This window comes from Anser cygnoides, chromosome 1 (assembly GCF_040182565.1).
Source record: "Anser cygnoides isolate HZ-2024a breed goose chromosome 1, Taihu_goose_T2T_genome, whole genome shotgun sequence".
Classification (NCBI taxonomy): Eukaryota; Metazoa; Chordata; class Aves; order Anseriformes; family Anatidae; genus Anser; species Anser cygnoides.
This window is the reverse complement of record NC_089873.1, coordinates 78845479-78862822: the sequence shown is the minus strand read 5'-3', so window position 1 is coordinate 78862822 and position 17344 is coordinate 78845479. Positions and strand designations below refer to the sequence as shown.

At 39.1% G+C, this 17344-nt stretch overlaps 1 long non-coding RNA gene across 1 annotated transcript; it reads right to left on the bottom strand.

Moving 5' to 3' along the window:
- Positions 1-7719: 7719 nt before the first annotated feature.
- Positions 7720-10997, bottom strand: LOC125179849 (uncharacterized). The gene is made up of 3 exons (XR_007157750.2): positions 10599-10997; positions 9163-9272; positions 7720-8092 (listed from the first exon to the last, which is right to left on the bottom strand). It is a non-coding gene; the product is annotated as an uncharacterized lncRNA (long non-coding RNA).
- Positions 10998-17344: the final 6347 nt, after the last annotated feature.

Sequence of the window (17344 nt, the reverse complement as noted above, 5' to 3'; positions counted from 1 at the left end):
GTAATTTTAGGTGTCACTATTTTTAGCAATTTCAACCTTGAAAACTTTTCCAAGGTAATGAAAGTGAAACCCAGGCTGGATTTGGGATTCATATGCTGACAACCTATTCAACTTTCCAGAAAAAAAAAAAAAAAAAAAAAAGGCAAAGTAATTGCTACCTTATGATGAGCCTCTGTATAGAAATTCAACTTTGTATCCCCTGACACTTATGCTATGGGGCACCATGACTCTGCAGGATAACATGTGATGCTGACCGGTGGCATCCAAGCTTCAGCAGCTTTGGGGGTATCACTGCTGGTGCAATTCATTTTCAGGCTGGCAAAATCAGCCTGAAAACTCCATGAGGCTGTCACCTCCTCAGGCTGTGACCATGCAGGTTCCTGGGGCAGGGCTGGAGCTGAGCAAGGTGCCCTTGCAGACCAAGAACCTCCAAGGCTCCCTCAGCAGCTTGCGTTCAGGTGTGGTGAATGAGGAGATCAGCTAAAGAATACTGAGAGAGAGATGTGTTTTTTAGGATAGTGGGGGGATTTCCGCAAAAAGACAGGAATAACTGATGTAGAGTAATACAAGAATTCACAGACTACTTACGTAGTTATATTAAGTTCAGGTGGTCTAAACGTCTCTAATCAAGGTCCTCTCCCCCTCTCCTTTACACAGATACTGCTGTATACACTAATGGAAACAGTACTCTCATGCACATTTCTGAACTAGCAAAGCCTAGCTCAAGTTTTGGAAGAAGATTTATTTTACCCAAGCTCTGTCACCTGTCACTGCGTACAGAGAATTTGAATGAGTCTTTGAATTGTTAAGCTACCTACATCTGCCAGGATTCTTACATCTCACTAGAACTGGCATTGTAACTAGGAGTTAACTGGTCTTACAAAGTTTCTATATATGGAAAATACCAACAAACAGCATAAAAGGGTAGAACAAAACGTTCTTTGTCAAACGCAAGTTCAAGTTTGCACTCAGAAATACACAAAGATCTATAATAATAATATTTATCCATCACTTATCTAGTATCTTAGACATTTTACAATGAAACAAACAGATAAAATAATTCCCAAGTTACAAAACAGTCCAAGATAATATAAAACCATAAATAAAATTGAGATACAATGCCAAAAGCTTTTTGGAATGGAGGTTTTTTTTTTATTTATTTCAAAACAACTAATGCTGTGTTGATTCACAGGTCAAAAAGTCATATAGGCAAAAATACTGGCAATGCATCAAGTGCTCCTGGATACGCCAACTGTCCCATCTCATTCTTAAAGAGATAAATATTCATAGAAAACAATTTTTGCACTTTGAGATTTTCTTGGCAGCAGAGGAAATTGTAGGCCTATCTGAATAAGGAGGTAAACCAACAAGCAGGTAAATTCCTGATGCTGGGAACGAGCATGTGGATCTGACGGAATGCAAATCTAATCAGGCTTTCCAAGCTTCAATCACTGCTATGTGAACAATCACCAAATACACTGTGTTTTTCACATGGCCTACATGGATTCTGGAGAGAAAGCAAGGCCAGATAGGCAGCATAGGTCTGGTAGGATAAGGGAAAGATGCCTAGCCCGAGGCTTTGGCAAGGAGAAAACCATCTGTGAGCTGAATGTGCTGCTTCTGTTCAGAGGATCAGACTCTCCCCTACGTTTTATATATATAGCAATTATGCTAAGAAAATACGCTGACTCCATGACTCCATTTTTTTTTTTTTTTAGCCAAGTAGAAACTAAGTTTCAAAGCCCAAAATAATGTTTGTTAATTAGTCTAGAAAGGAAGAGTATAATGGTCAGAGGTTACGAAGAATGTCTAGGAAAAAAAAAAAAAAGTTCTTCAAAAGCCTGGAAGTCAAAAACTACCTTCATAAAATTGAAGTCCAGCTTTGCTGGAATTACATGGCATAGTCTTGGCATATCTGAGTTTCTTGCAAAGCTGTTGTAGAGATGCTTTTCAGACCTTTTCTGAAAAAGCAAGCAGTTCTCTGGGTAAGTAGTGACATACAGTCTTCTTGGCAGTGAGGTGTAACAAGTAAAGCCACTGGATAGACATGAGACCTTCCAAAAGATGAAACACCTAATCAAAGTAAAAGTTTAGGCACGACACAAACAATATTATTAATTATCTTGGAGATGCTCTGCTAAAGAAACAGTTGAGCAGGGGAGAAAGGCACAGAATTTAAAAGAGAAAAAGAGGCAGAAAGAATACCATCCTAGAGATACCCTGCCAGCATCTGCCGGAGGGACTCGAGCAATAGCCAGTTTGGCTAGTAGCCAGTACCATCTGTGTAATATCTCATACTATATGAAAAAGAGAGCCAAACAGAGATGGTTTACTTCATTTAATACCAGGAGCTCGTGACTCCATCTCTGAGTTTGTGGAGCATCCTCCTTCCAAACCCCCCTCTGAAAGTCCCAAAGGAACAAAATAATACAAATAAGTAGAAACTTTTTTTTTTCCAATAGGAGAACTTTGAAATCAATGAATGGGACAATAATTTGATGGTATATTTAACAATTTTGAAGGTACAGAGATAAAAATTCATAAATCTGAAACATAGCTGTTTCTGCCTTTTAAAAAGACTAAAGTTATAGATACTCTTACCTAAGAAATCCATCCATAAATAGGTGCTATCAATATGGTCAAATCGGATTAAAAAAAAAACAAACCTACCAGCATATCACGGGAAAGTGCCTCTTTCTATAATTCTGTTAATCTCAATGGGTGTTTTTAACTCCTTAAGTTAAATGTAGCAAGTTCTTTTTCAGTCAATGAAAAATGTAAATAGAAAAGAAATTTTGCAGAAGACAGAAAGACACTTTTGAAAGGAAGATTAATAAATAAGTAATGCATTTACTTTTTGTTAGTGGAGAATGAAAAATTGAATGGAATCTTGTCCGGTGTGTATTAACAGTACATTTCCTTCTGAAATACTTGATGAAGCACATACGTTGCCTTATCAGAGCTATTAAATTTTGTCTGGAATTCAGCATACCTCTTAACTTCAGGAATTTGACATGCACATCTACCTTCTGGAGATGGACTAAAGATTTCAGAAATATCCCCAAAGACTCAAGACTTTGACTTCGTAGTTACATCCATTAAAATAATAAATGTTTATCCAGGAACATTCTGTTGGAAAGTGTAGAACTTTATATGCCTCATTTGAAAGCTCTTGTAGGACTTAATCCAATAAGACATTCAGAAAACACTACAATAAAAAGACAATTTGTGTTGGTGCTTATCGAGTCATTTACTCTTTCAGTGAAAGCATCTCTGATGCCTATTTTACCACAACATACAGATATCTGATAGAGTAACCTTTGCAGAAAATAAAGGCTCTGAAGCTCTGTGAGGAGACTGTACTGTCCTATTCTCCAAGTGCATTCCTCCATTTCTTCAGCATCCACCTAAATCTGCTAAAAAATATGGATATTGCTCATTCAGAAGAGATTTTAAGTTCTTGCCTTTCTCCATTTTGGCCTCTTCAGATATGTCTGGCTCCTTTCTGAATCAGACCTCCGTTTCTAGGAGTTATGCTCCAACTGTGTTGGACATATTTAAAGTGCTTGATGCTGCTCATATAATTAACATTCTGGTGAACTGTTTCATCATTTGTATTTACAAATTAAAAATAGCATGTCAGCTCAAAATGTGAAATTATTTGAGCAGTTCGTATTACTGAATCACTGCTCAAATCTGTTGTGAAGTAAATTATTTCCCTTGAAAACTGAGAAAATTGAATGAAGTCTGGCTTGGACAACAAGGTGCCATGAACATGTTCAAAGTCCATTTTGTAATTTTCATCCAGGGAATTTTAATTAACATTTCCTGAATGCAGGCTTCAATGCTAGCTAGAGCCTTTGACTTCCTCCAAAGCCAAGAATTTAAAGTGCATTTCTTCCACATTGGCTGGAGGTGCAAATAGATCATTGCCACTAGAGTCTGCCAATTTTTCAATTTATATTGAGCAATTCTGCATTCTCAGTTCTGTAAGTGACTTGAATAATCCTACTTATGAAAAATTGCTTCTCTGGGGAAGTCATATAAGGGAATCTGTACAACATCCTCCAGGTAGCAAGTCAGTATTACATCCCCCCCCCCCGCCCCCCCCCCCAAAAAAAAGCGCATGTATGTACGTATATACATATTTATGCTTACATGCTTATATATTTGTAGGTATTTCTGTAGCCCTCATTAGCACTCCAAAAATGATACAAAGCTGACTGAAGTCTGTGAAATAATCCCCATGTGTGCCAAATGCAGGTAAACTCGAGGAATTATTCCATGGATTTGAAATGCATCCATTCATTAATCTGAATCACCATCTCATAAGTAATTACACACACTGAAAAAAGTCCAAGGATTGTGAACATTAGCATGGGTCCTCTAGTAAAAAGATCATAGCTAGGTATTCTTATGGAAGAACACATCGTAAGAAGTTCACACGTAAGTAACTTAACACTTGTCATAATGCAGTTCCAGATATATGGAGGAAGAAACTACATATTTGTAAAGTAATGTGGTCACTGCCACTTTTTAGTCACCAGTTCAAACAGAAAAAGCTGAGCATGCTAATACATTAACTTCTCCTGCCAACTAATATAAAATTGATTATCCCATACCAATTCCGAAATGTAGATCAGACAGTGTTACTGCAGTTCTTTGCCTGTGACATTTTATTCATTTTTTTAATCTCCTCTTCAAACCTTATCTCAAGATTCAAATCTTGTGCCATTTCCTGTCCTCCCTACAATCTTTTCCTCTAGAGTAAGGCTTTAAAATCTTTCTTTTTGTGAAAAATAGCACTTTACCTGACTCACTCTGACCTTTCAGTATTCCTAATTTACTTGGATGGACAATTTCCTTCCCTACTCTTCTATCTTTTTAGCAGGTTATAAGAAAGCACTGGAAACGACAAGACCTTAAGGGTTGCCAGCACTTAAAAAATTAATGTGTTGTTTGCTTCCTAAAGGCTAAGTAGGATGGCTGAGATCACTGTCATCACCAAGACACTAAAACTGTACAGTCCTGATTCCTTTTTAACCAAGGTTCCAGGAAAAGAATCCAATAAATGTTGGATCCAATGATCAAAAAAAAAAAAAATCCCTTGTCATGAAAAAGATATTTCAATAATTGTATTGATCTAGACAGAAAGGAAAACTCTCAGTATGAATCAAAACACAGCTAACTGTCAGCAGCTCAGCGATACCATTTAAGACACAGAAAATGGATTTGCCACATTTCAATATATAATAGAACAAGTAAATTACCTCTTCATAGGCCACTTCTTAAGCCATTTTAATGGACTATGAGAAATAACCTAAGAAAACCATAATATTTTATTTTCTCTGCATTGAAAAATGATCTCCCCCAACAGGATATTCAACATGAGGAATTAAATATACAGAACTGATATACTGTATTGGGTTACTATGTTACTGTGATAGGTAAATGGAGCTGCAATTAAGAGCCAAACTTGCCTCCAGACAGCAAAATGCAACTCCCAGTGAAGCGCGTAAGCAGCTTTGTGAATATTAGATGACTGTACAAGAGAAAAGTAAAATGTATGTTACAGGAAGACAAATGACCATTTTTTCTAAGAAGTTTACTGTGGGCAACACAAACACTTAGCAGAACCCATGATAGTCTTGCTGATTTCAGGAAGCATTAGAGATCTGGATCTGAGAAATATATTCAGACAAAAATCTTGGAAAGGAAACTAGGTTTTATAAATTCTGCATGTGTGTTAGTCAGACCATATATATATATATGCAGTATGAAATGAAGACATTTGTCTGTCTTAAATTACAAGGCTTACCAGTACTGTCTTATCTAAATCTTTCCTATTACATTTTCAGGTTCTTCCTTTTGCGATGCTCTGAAAATGTTTGCAAACTGTCAGGGCTGCTATGCAGAGGAATGGTCAGCAAAGCATAAACGGCAGGGTAACGTATGCCCCATGGCCATCACCTTCCTCCCTGAAGCTGATTGCCCAGGTGAGAGCACACAGCTCTTTTCTGTGACAAGATTCTTGTGTAACTACCTTTCCAGCAGGAACAAAAAAAAAAAAACAAAAACAAAAACAAAAAGTTTGCAACCAAAATCCTTCCAAATTTTGTTTAGATATTGAAATTACAGCATGAATATTTCCGTGATATTAGCTTGGCTTTCAAAGGCAAAATATACCCCACTCCCAACAAAATATGCTGAAAGTATAACCACTATAATTATATTCTCTAAGACATTTCAAAGTGCAGATAATGCCTAAATATTTATAATGAAATTCTACACTATAAAAACTTGTTTTATTTATCTTAAATGTACCTTTACCAATTTCCTGTTAAGTGTATCAATAATATGGTCCAAGATTTTTCAAGTATATATATCATTACTGTGTGTTGACACCAAAGAAAAAATTCTGTACTCAAGTTTTTTCTAGTAGTTAATATTGTAATAATATTCTTTAGCTTTTGTCAGGCCCAATTTAAGGCTACTAAAAGAAGTCTGACTTTCAGAAAATGAATGTTTAGCATTTTCTGATTTTCAGCCATATTTTAAGAGTTTCTAACTGGGAAACAAATTCAAGGGTGCCTCGTCTGAAATCCTTTAGTCCTTTAGCCCTTGGCATATGAGGGTAGCAAATGTGCCCACCACCTCCCTGTCAGATGGTTCACTATGAGTGTAGGATTCTGCCTGGCAGTGGAGGCAATGGACTCCTTTCTACTGTCAAGTTAAGCTACAGACAAGGATCCAATGAAGCCAACAGTATCACTTCTTTCAGACATCTTTACTTGCCTTTGAGAAGAAATTAAGAGTTCATCTGGCGTCATTAAATTTCTATTCTGTGCTGCTGAAAATAAATGCAGCTTAGTGTAGGATTACCCTCCTGAGTCTGCTGAAACTTTTGCTAAGAGCGTTTATCTCAATTCATCTCACTTGACTCTGAAATTAATGACAACCGGCAGTATACACGTCCCAGAGATATCATCACTTATCATTGCAGCTTTTGGACTTCAGGTAAAGACTGCTGAACAACAGGTCTCCATCCAATGAACCTTGTTATCAATGGGCCAAAGATGCAGGAGGGATATAGTAAAAATTAATATTGGCACTGTGTCAGTAGATGAACTTTACCAGCAGCTAAATCTATGTGTGGAGCTAAAATTTTCACAAGAAATTAAAAGACATAGCTGCTTAGCTCTGAAGCCGACTCGGCCTACATGATGGACAGGCTGTGAATAACACCACGCAAGTGGAAATGAAGAGCTCCATGCTCCAGCCCCACCTGCTCAGGGAGAGCCTGCTCTGATGGTGGTAAGTCTAGCCGTGATGGAGGGTGCTGCTCTGACAGCAACAGAACTTTGAGAGGAAGAGGCAGCAGCATGGGGCTGTTATCATATGTTCCCACATGAACAGCATTTCCAGCGAGTTTCTGCTTTGGTGCGTGAAGGGTTTAGTTTGTTGTGGTGAAAGACCTCAAGAGTGTACCACAATGCTGGGCCCATCACTGAATGGGAAAGGGAGAAGAAAGGAAGGGACACCAACAGGCAATTGCTTGGAGCATTTATTCAGGATGGCAAATGTCTGCTGATAGCTCAAAGGAACTGCAGTCCATGCTTTCTGCTTCCAAAAGCACAGCAGAGGATGAGAACCCCCTTGACAGACCCCAACCCACCTGACCTGAGGTGGGATCCTTTGACAGGATGACTAACAGTGAGTTACTGGCTCATCCTGGCTCCCTGCTCAGGGATCATCAGCCTTCCTTTCCTAGCCTCTCTCCTGATGCACTGACCGTGGTGACCAAAGGACGAGGGTGTTGGCACCCACTGCCAGGGTGCAGACTGTCCATGCAGGCTGCTGCTATGGGAGGCAGGGAGCAGCCTCGTCTGAGGAGCTCAGCAGTAACCTGCAGTGATTCCCATACCCTGAGATGGCCCCGGTTGCTGCCGAGGCTGGATTATACTGATCTAATGCCTCAGACGTGCCAGGCATTGCACAAGGAGTCCAACAATTTAAATTCTGCTAGAAGCTGAGGAGAACACAGAGAGGCTTAAACACAGATCCTCTTCCAAATGTAACCCGACAGGCTCACCTATAACAAAGGAAGAAAAACACAGAAACAGCCGTGGAGGAACATCGATGGCAATAGAAACCATATAGCAGGGGGTACAGGGATGCAATTATAAAGAAGAATCTTTCATGATGTATTTTCTGGTATCTTCAAAATACAAGTTGATCTGTAAGGTTGGTAATTAGAGTTCTGACACTGGGAGGATGAGAGATCTGAAAATGTACACGGGACAGACGCCTGAGACTCAAACACTCATCCTAATTAAAATCTATTATTACAAATCAGTATTGCCTTTTTCCTTTCTTCAAAGTTACATTAATTTGATAAAAGAAGCTGCAGAATTTCAAATGTTAATCAAAGAGATAACAGTTTCACAGGACAGATCTTTAAAATTCTCCCTCTTGTACTTTCACAGAGAAGACTGTAGCTGGAAAAAGAAAAAAAAAAGCTGAAGAAATGTTTTCCTATTATTGCTTAACAAGAAATAGGCAACTAATCAAAAGAAGATGCAGTAAAAACAAAAATAAACAAAACCCCACATCTGCTATCTCAATAAGGTATCAGAAAAATCCTCTTTATTTCTGTGTAATGAGACAGCATAGTTTAAAACACAACAGGGTAAATTTTCAAAGCAGCAAGCTGATCTATATACAGATCTTATTGACTCTACGCTGGCCACACAGCTAAATCCCCAAGTCAATCTCTGACGACAGAGAATCTCTAAAGACAAGTAAAGGTGCTTGATGTTAAAGGTGTGGGCTGCCTTGTGGAAAACCCTATAATAAAAATTCATTTTCATAAAATCATAAAAGTTAAATGTCCATCTTCTCACAGGGGATCATTCCTTTCTGTGCACCAGCAAAGAGTTTCTCCAGGAAGAAGAGGAAATTATACTTTTACTTAGAGGCCACAAACCAAAACCTGAGTTTGCCAATCTGACCAACTTTCTATGCAAGACCTGAAACTAGGTTTTGTACCTAATAATTTTGCAGCTACAGTTATATATTATATACAAGATAATCAATGTGCACTTATCTAGCCTATTTTCAGCTACTGCAGTCCTGCCAGAGCATGCTGCTGTGCTTACTTACACTTATTTTTCCTGTGTGGTAGATGTAGCTTATAACAATGCTTCAACATAAGGCAGATGTGCTCTTTCAGGGAAAGCAGAGCTGGCCCAAAGGTGAGCTGTTAGATGGCACTGAAATCAAAGACATAATAATGATTTCCACAAAATATATATGTCAAGAGGGAAAAAAAAATGAAACAAATAATGAAACAAAGGCAAGAAATGGTCCTCTGGGTTTTTCAGTAGCTGTAGGGGAATATATCTGGTAGCCTTTAAAGATTCTATGATTAGCTTTTCACAAACACAGTTCTGCATAATTCTGCTTTCAGATCATTTTGCGGAACTGTGTAAATATTTTCTTCAGCATGAACTTTTTAGTGAACTGCATACTTCTGAATTTTATTTTGAATTTGATTTTTAAAAGTCATGAAGAAAACTAATTCTCCACTTCTGAAGAGTACCTGGTCTCACTTGGAACTCTGTATCCAAAACCAAAACAAAACTATGCAAAGTTTTATAGCCTGTAAATACATTCATCCATCTGGGATGAGCTTCAGAATTGTATTTTGTGGTTGCATGTTTTGTTTTCAAAGTTTTACATGGTTCTGTGTAAATAATTTATCAAGATGGAGATGAAAAAGAGGTGTTCTCAAAATCAAGAAAATTATTTTAGGACAAAACTCAGAGAAACTAAGCTGTGCGACTCACATAAATATAACGTAACAAAGCTTCACTCAAAGTCCACTCTGAAACAATCAGCCTCCAGGCTATCCTGACTATTGAGAAAGTTTGCCTATTATATTTGGTTTATCAGTGAGCCTTTATTACAGAATGACAATCATTTTTACTTCTCTTTTTCTTTTAGAACAGAGATACTTGCAACAAGATGCTACAGAAAAAGCTGTTCTTGAAATGTATCTTAGTTAGAAGTAAGAAAATATTGATTAACTCTCCAGAAGGCACACTCTCTTGATACCTCCAGCCCATTTTTTTCACCCATGTTTCAGGTACGTTCAACCCTACTTTCAAATAAAATTCAACTCTAATCGCTGTTTTCTACATAGCAAGCACTAAGTATTATGCTTTCACAGAATAAAAATAAGTAAATAAAGGGAAGGTGTCAAAATGACAGCAAAACAGAACATTTAAAAGTCAACCTGCTACAAAATTCAAATGGTAAACAAATATTAAAAGTGGTACAGAAGCTGCAGCCTTCTCTCCTTCACATAAGGGCTGCTAAATTACTACACTGCCCAATCTCAAAACTGTTAAATAGAACTTCAAACTAAAAATAATTGCTGCCAGAAACACTGAATTTTGGAAATGAAAATGAGTCCAACTTGTAAAGACATTTTCAAACCCTCCCACAGCTCCAAGCAGCTCTGCAGGCCAAGTCCCCATTTCCCCTCCCATGTCTTCTGCTTCCTCCTCCCCTCCAGAAGGTCAAGTCCTTCTCACCTGCCTGACCATCACCCCTTCATCAACCTGACACAGGCAGCCTTGAGGAGGGTAGGTGGGGAAGGAAGAAGATATTGAGGCCCATAGCCAAGCGAGGGGCGGAAAGCAGAGGGTCTCAGTTGCACGCATGGGGAGCCAGAGCTTGGAGGAGGTGGTGGGGAGCATGGGGTGCCCACAGGGGAAGGAGCTGCCCCATACAGGCCTCAACCAGACCCCTGGTTCTGTGATACTCTGAGGGAATCAATCATAGGGGTTTTCCACCTTTTTCTTGTATTTGTTTGTCCTCACAGACCTGCTTGTTTCTTCGCTTCTCCCACATTTGGGGTGGGTGGGAGCAGAAGAGGGTGCCACACTGACCATTTCACTTCCATTTCACTTGCTCAGCTGAGGGAAAGGATATGACCCATTTCAAACCTGAACAGGGTTGTTTGCCAAATATTACTCACTTTTTAAATAAATAGAAAGCTCCTCTATGAGTAAAATTGTGGTATCAATGCTATGGATTCCTTTTTTAATTAAAAATGTAATATAAAATTATATGTTGCCAGTTTTTTGGAAGAGAAAGTTATTCATCTGAGTCTGCTTAGAGGTAAGTCGTTTTCCTTCCTTTTAAGTACAGTTTTGGATATGGCCTTTGCTGCTTGTTCTCCCCAGATCATATATTAGCTGACGCTGGCATCTCTAGAGCGAACATGAAGACTTCATGGTAAACAAGGCCTGCTAACTGGTGTGGGTATTAACTCTCAAGGAATTACTTTTATGGCCACAATTCTGTCAGTAGAGGAACTGATAGGCAGCAGACCTCAGTCTAAGGCAATGCAGGAAACAGCTTCTTAGCCTAAAACACCCAGAAAGAGGGTTTCAAGCCCAGAGACACTGCCTGAACTCTGGCAGAGCCTCATGAGGGCAGTGAAAAAGAATAAGAAATATTTCTGCATATACAGACAAGGACAGAAAGCTGCTCTCAGCCTCCTTGTTAGTAAATCCTTGCCCCTGTGAATGCAGCAGTCTCTTTTGTCAGGCAGTAACCAGCAGAAACCAATGGGCATATTTGCTGCTGGCACGTGCTTCATCAAAGCCAGCAGGATTACTGCAGGTGCAGCCTTAGGGTGGCTGGTCCAGGGTGTCCCTGCTGCTGCATTCCCTCTGCTGCTCTCAGCCCCTTGCAGGAGAGATCTCCCCACCTCCTGGCACTTCTTGGTCCTTGGAGGATCTGCATACGAATCAGTAATGTGCTGTCCTCTTCAGCACAGAGCTTGTGGAGATGCTTGGTTTGCCTCAGCCATAAGCAATAACAGCTCCTATAGACATACACGTGCACAACACATCCCTCCCATTCAAAGCACGGCTGCCAGGGTCATCTTCTCTGTCCAGAATTTGAACGGTGTTATTTCCATCTCTGAACCTCCAAAACAGGAAATCACTTAAGCATATGATTAATCATAAGTGCGTGCTTAAGCCCAGACCTTTAGAAATTCATTTCTATTGATGTCAATGGTAGTTCAGATTGTGCCTGATGGCTTTCCTGAGACAACGTAGGAAATTTTGCACAAATTTCTATTTTACAACATTGAGTCAAAGTGCCATTTGGATTTAGGATGAAGTCCTGATTGTATTAAATATATGAAAAAAATTGCCAGTTACTTCAACAGAGCAAATTTTGTATTTAAGGTGCATGCTTCAGAGAGATTTTTTTTCTCTCCCTAAATCAATCTCCATTAAAAACAAATTAAAGGTTAGAAAGAAAGCTAAAACCTCTCAAACGATGAGTGAGATTTTCTTATTTCATGTAGTCCACAGCCACTGTGTCAGAACATGACAGAAGCTATATGATATTCATGTTAAAAATGGAGCTCAACAAAACAGTAAGCTTTTCCACATGGTAAGGTGGCAGAGTACAGTTTGTTTGCCACTACCAGTTTTTGAAGAGTAGTGAGAATAGCATCCGTCTGTATATCCTGTACTGGTCGGTAACTCCCTTGTAGCACTGGGATGCAGAATTCATTGACTGTTTCACAAACAGAACCCCGTCTCTGACCTACTAATCCAATATTCCAGGATTCAGCTCCTAAAAGGAGAAGATTCTCAGTGATAACTCTTGTTCTTAAAATGTTTCCATCTGTGAATCTCCACTTGTGGAGAATGCCAGTTACTAATACTGTACTCTGGCAACTAGAGCTCTGATTTGTGCAATATCAGCTCTTCAATGTTTCAAAGTTTTATTATAAATTTTATTTTTATTTTATGTTTTATTATAAATTTTACATTTATATTTATCATATACATTTATGATACATTTATTTATTTATTAAAGAGTTTACAATTAATATGTGGCAGGGGCAAAAAGAGAAGCAAAGCACATCCCGAAAAAGAAAACATTTATAAAATGGTGTATACACCATCACTTGGGCATGCTGAGTCTCAGAAGTAATGCAGAGAGACGGAGTTTGTTTTCCTTTTCTTCTGCAAAACTACAATGAAGTGATAATGACCTCAGGAGTGTATGTGTGTGTTTATTCCATCTTTGGCCCATTTGATGTGGTTTTGGCCTAAGGAAAAGCTAAAGGCTAAATGTATTTTAAGTGGGCTAAAACCAAGATAAACACATGTCCCTGAGGTCATTATTTCCATTAGATGACAGCTTGCATAAAATATCAAACGCATTGTAAAAACAGTGTAAACTTTAAAAAATATATTCTTTCATAGGTCACTACATCTCTTAGAAAGTGTATACTGTTTCTAAGCAATTGTTTCTTCTATTGTCAAAGTTCCTTCTTCAGGAACAGAGAAAACAGAGTTTATTTGGACTTTGGCTATGCATGACATAGTCTGGGCTTTGCAAATCCTACACATAGCACTGTAAAATGCAAACAGTGTATCCAAGCAGTAATCACGCTCATCATGCACATAATAACTGTGTACATAGAAATATCCATCAGCTACACAGCAGCTTCAAAGATTTGATCTACATGAGGAAAATTGTTGGTATTTTAGAAACCTTGCTAGGACTTCATGGTGGGCACACATGCTGTTTAATAAGATTTGTTTTTGCATCTGGTGTGGACACAATCCACGCTCATAATTGAGAAAATGACGTCAGCATAGTTTTGTCTTGCTTCTTGGTACATTTTGTGGGCAGTGGTAACCAGTCAGCCCAGAAAGCTGTCTGAAAAACACACATCCTCTTCAGGTGAGTCTGGAGCAGGCAATTTGTCCTGGGTGTTGGTGCTTCACCTTTCTCCATGCAGCCTTGGACTGCGTTGGTGAGGTTTATCACCCCCATTTTTCTTCTCCAGTCCCTCAGATACAAAACTCGCATGCTTAGTACAGCTTGCTCTCGAGCTGCCCGAGCCTGCTGAAGCCCTTAGAGTGTTTTTGTGGATCACAGTTTGAAAGCTATCTTCTGCATAAGAGGCCACTGATGGAAAGATTTATTTTGGGGGAAAAATAACACACACAAAAAATCTTGAATTGTTCTTTTTCTCCCCTGCCTTTTATAGCCCTAGTTCTGCATGCCCTATGCTCACCCAGACCTCCTTTTTTTTCTCATTTTCTGCATACTGAAAATCAAAAAGGAACCCACAATTTTACATTTGTTTTCTCAAAACTTTCTTGCTGAATCCAGTGTTGAATTAAATGCTGCAAGTATTTCACAGTTCCCAGCAACTGAGCCCATTTGGGAGACATTGTGCCTTCAAGACGTCAATCGTGCTGCAGTTTATTTACAACTTCTCCTTCCCAGCCACTCAGAATAGAAAAAGTGAAAAGCTGAGGTTTTTATCAATGAGCAAGAGCATGTCAGAAGACAAAACTGTAGCTAAGTCTAAATCCACACCTGGATTTAATCTATTTTCAGTCTTCCCCCTTCTCTTTAGTCCTGTTAGACTTCAATGTTGTCCACACTGTTTCTCTTCTGTAAGATTATCACTTGGCTGTTGGTTTAGGCAAAAGACAACAATTTTTTAACCTTCTCTGAGTGACACGTAGAAGACCTTCCTGCATAGGGGGCAGGAAAGCAAGGAGAACAGACAGCTTGTAACAATGCCGTCGCTTTGTTCTTAGAGGCCACTTTCCTAAAATTAGCTTTTAGTGAATGTTTGTTTGCAGCAGACTGGAGGGAATTAGACCATTACAGCTAAGACTACTCTTCTTTTTTTGGATCATTCATCCTTTCAAAGATAATCTAATTCTACCACACCGTACTCTTAATAACTTAGCTCTTTTTTACCTGGCATTAGATAAGTGACTTGCATTAAATATGTGGATTAAGTTGTGTAATCACTGAAGTGCTGTGCTTTTTGTACTTTTATGCAATTACAGAATATAAAAGCATTGTTATAAGTGAAATATGGGGTTGGGTTCTAGCAGGAATTTTAGGGTTCAGAGTGGAAGATTGCATGAGGGGTTTAGCAATATGACAAACATTGCTTACGTGACCTTAAAAGGCTTAGAGCCGATTTCAGTTTTGTCATTCCAGGGGAGATTTCTTCCATTATTCTTTGTTACAATCTGCTGAACTCTTATTAGCCTCAGTAAATCAACGTTCACACTGAACTGGAATTATTTACATGTAAATCTGCTATTGTCACTTCATTTGTATGAGTACAGTTGTAGCTCTATTCAAAGTAAGAGAAAACTGCATTGTCCAATTTCACTGTATGTCTAGCTCAGCTTCTCCTTCTGTGCAGTTACAGACAATATGTTATTGCTCTGTAACTAAAAGTACTGGACCTGACAAAGAAATTTTAAGGGCCAATTGTGTTAAGTTTCAATGACGTGGTGGGCTGTGGCTCAGGATTTCCCTTCCAAGTCCACCAGTTTGGATAACTAGCACTCTCACTGCCACCGGTGCTTATGAGGGTCATGATTTCATTTCTGGGATTGTTTTTGGTTCTGCCATAAAACTTTCCTCCTGAAGGTGAATGGAAGCAACCAACAGCTGCCTGCCAGTTGTACTGGCAGTAATGAGCTGAGAAACTAACTGGAAAATGCTGAGAAGGGAAGAAAAAACAAAAAAAAAGAGAGAGAAGGAAGAAGCAATTCAGCAGGAATGTGATGTTTGGGGTGGACAGCAGCAAATGGGGCAAATTGGACACGGATGATGAAGAGCAATGGAAATTAGATCTCTTACATGAGAGAAAGTCCATTGACTTCAGTGGAGTTCCTGATGATTTCTGTCCAGACTTCTGTTTTCAAAGAAGACAACAGGGAGAACACGAAAAAAAGGAAGTGGAAGAAAGAAAATATGGTTTAGAAAGGAAAAGGAAAGCCTGAGATAGTATGAAAAGCTCCCAAATGCTAGTGACTAGTACAAACTGCTGTTTCCTTCTCTGGTGTTCTGTTCCAGCTGTTTCTTCAAAATAACTACACCCAAACAATTTCCCCCAAATTCTTCCACCTTTAAAAAAAATCCCCAACACTACACAGACAACTCTGAACATCAAAATCCTGCAAATATGAGAACAATGACTTTCAGTTGTTGGGAGCAGCGGAAGCAAGGCTCACGATGCTGTTGTGAGCAGCCACTGCTCTACTTAGCGCAGGAGCAGAAGCAGCAAACCTGCCCTCTGGAGCTTTTGCTAGCAGTTGCCCATTTCTGAGGTGTGTTTGCATTGGTAGTATTTCAGTTGCTAGGATTCCTGGCCCCCTTCCCTACAGTTCTCCCTCACCCCCTACGACTTAAGAAATGACTTTGAAAAGAAGGGGGGAGAGATGGCTTCAGAGCCTTGCTTTTATTGTCCATTCTCTTCTTTCTGTGTCTAGTTCTCCTACAACAGCAAGGCACATTTCTTTTCTTCCTGAAACAGTCCCATTCTGCGTGGCTCCAGTGATATTCGTAGTTTTGTTTTTATTAGTGGTTCTCTAATTCCTCAATTTCTTTTTACGGTCTAATCTTTATAGCATTTTCCCCTGACTTTTTTTTTCTTCAAAGAAATATACGATTGTGTTTAAACTTGGTCGTTCCCTCTCTCTCTCTGTTAAAGAAAGGAGTAAAATATGCAGGGAGGAATAAAAACGCCTTTGAATAAAAGGCCAATTACACTTATATAACATTACATTTCCTGCATTGAATTTGCATACTGCATCAATAGTTTTCAGAAGACTTCCAAGAAACAACAAAGAAAAGAACAAGAACGGTCTATGCCAAGAACATCCCTAAAGAAAAAACAGCCATTCTTTTTGAATACTAAGAAAACAGTGTTTTACTGCTCAGAGCTCCCGATATCCTCCTTCATTAGAGAAATATCTGCAAGCTGTAAAGTATCTGCCCTGGCAGAGGATTCACAAATCACAACAATTACCTGCTTCTTTTGGAGACTGGATCAGCTAATTACCCACCAAAGTTTGGATTGGACATCTGCTACCTGACTGACTTTAGTATCCACCACAGAGTGCTTCTTGGCAAAGGTTTTCAGCTTTTCCCCTCACCTGCCTCTCACTTGGAAAATGATTTGGATGCCGTCACTAACCATTAAGTAAAATGAGGATGCTCTGGCCTAGGGTACCTGATCCCTGGATGACCGATAGGATTTCTCCATGCTTCAGGCCAAAGTCAGTACTAATGCAGGTGGAAGAAAAGTAGATGAGAGGAAGAAAGAGTGGGGAGTAAGGGGGGAGGAAGATGAGATGGAGGAATACTCAATTAGACTTCTAGTGGGCTGAAAAATAAATAACTGGTAGCCCCTAACGTAATATGGATTACAGTTTGGCCAGCACTAGGGATGAATCACATCTGGCGTCCTAGG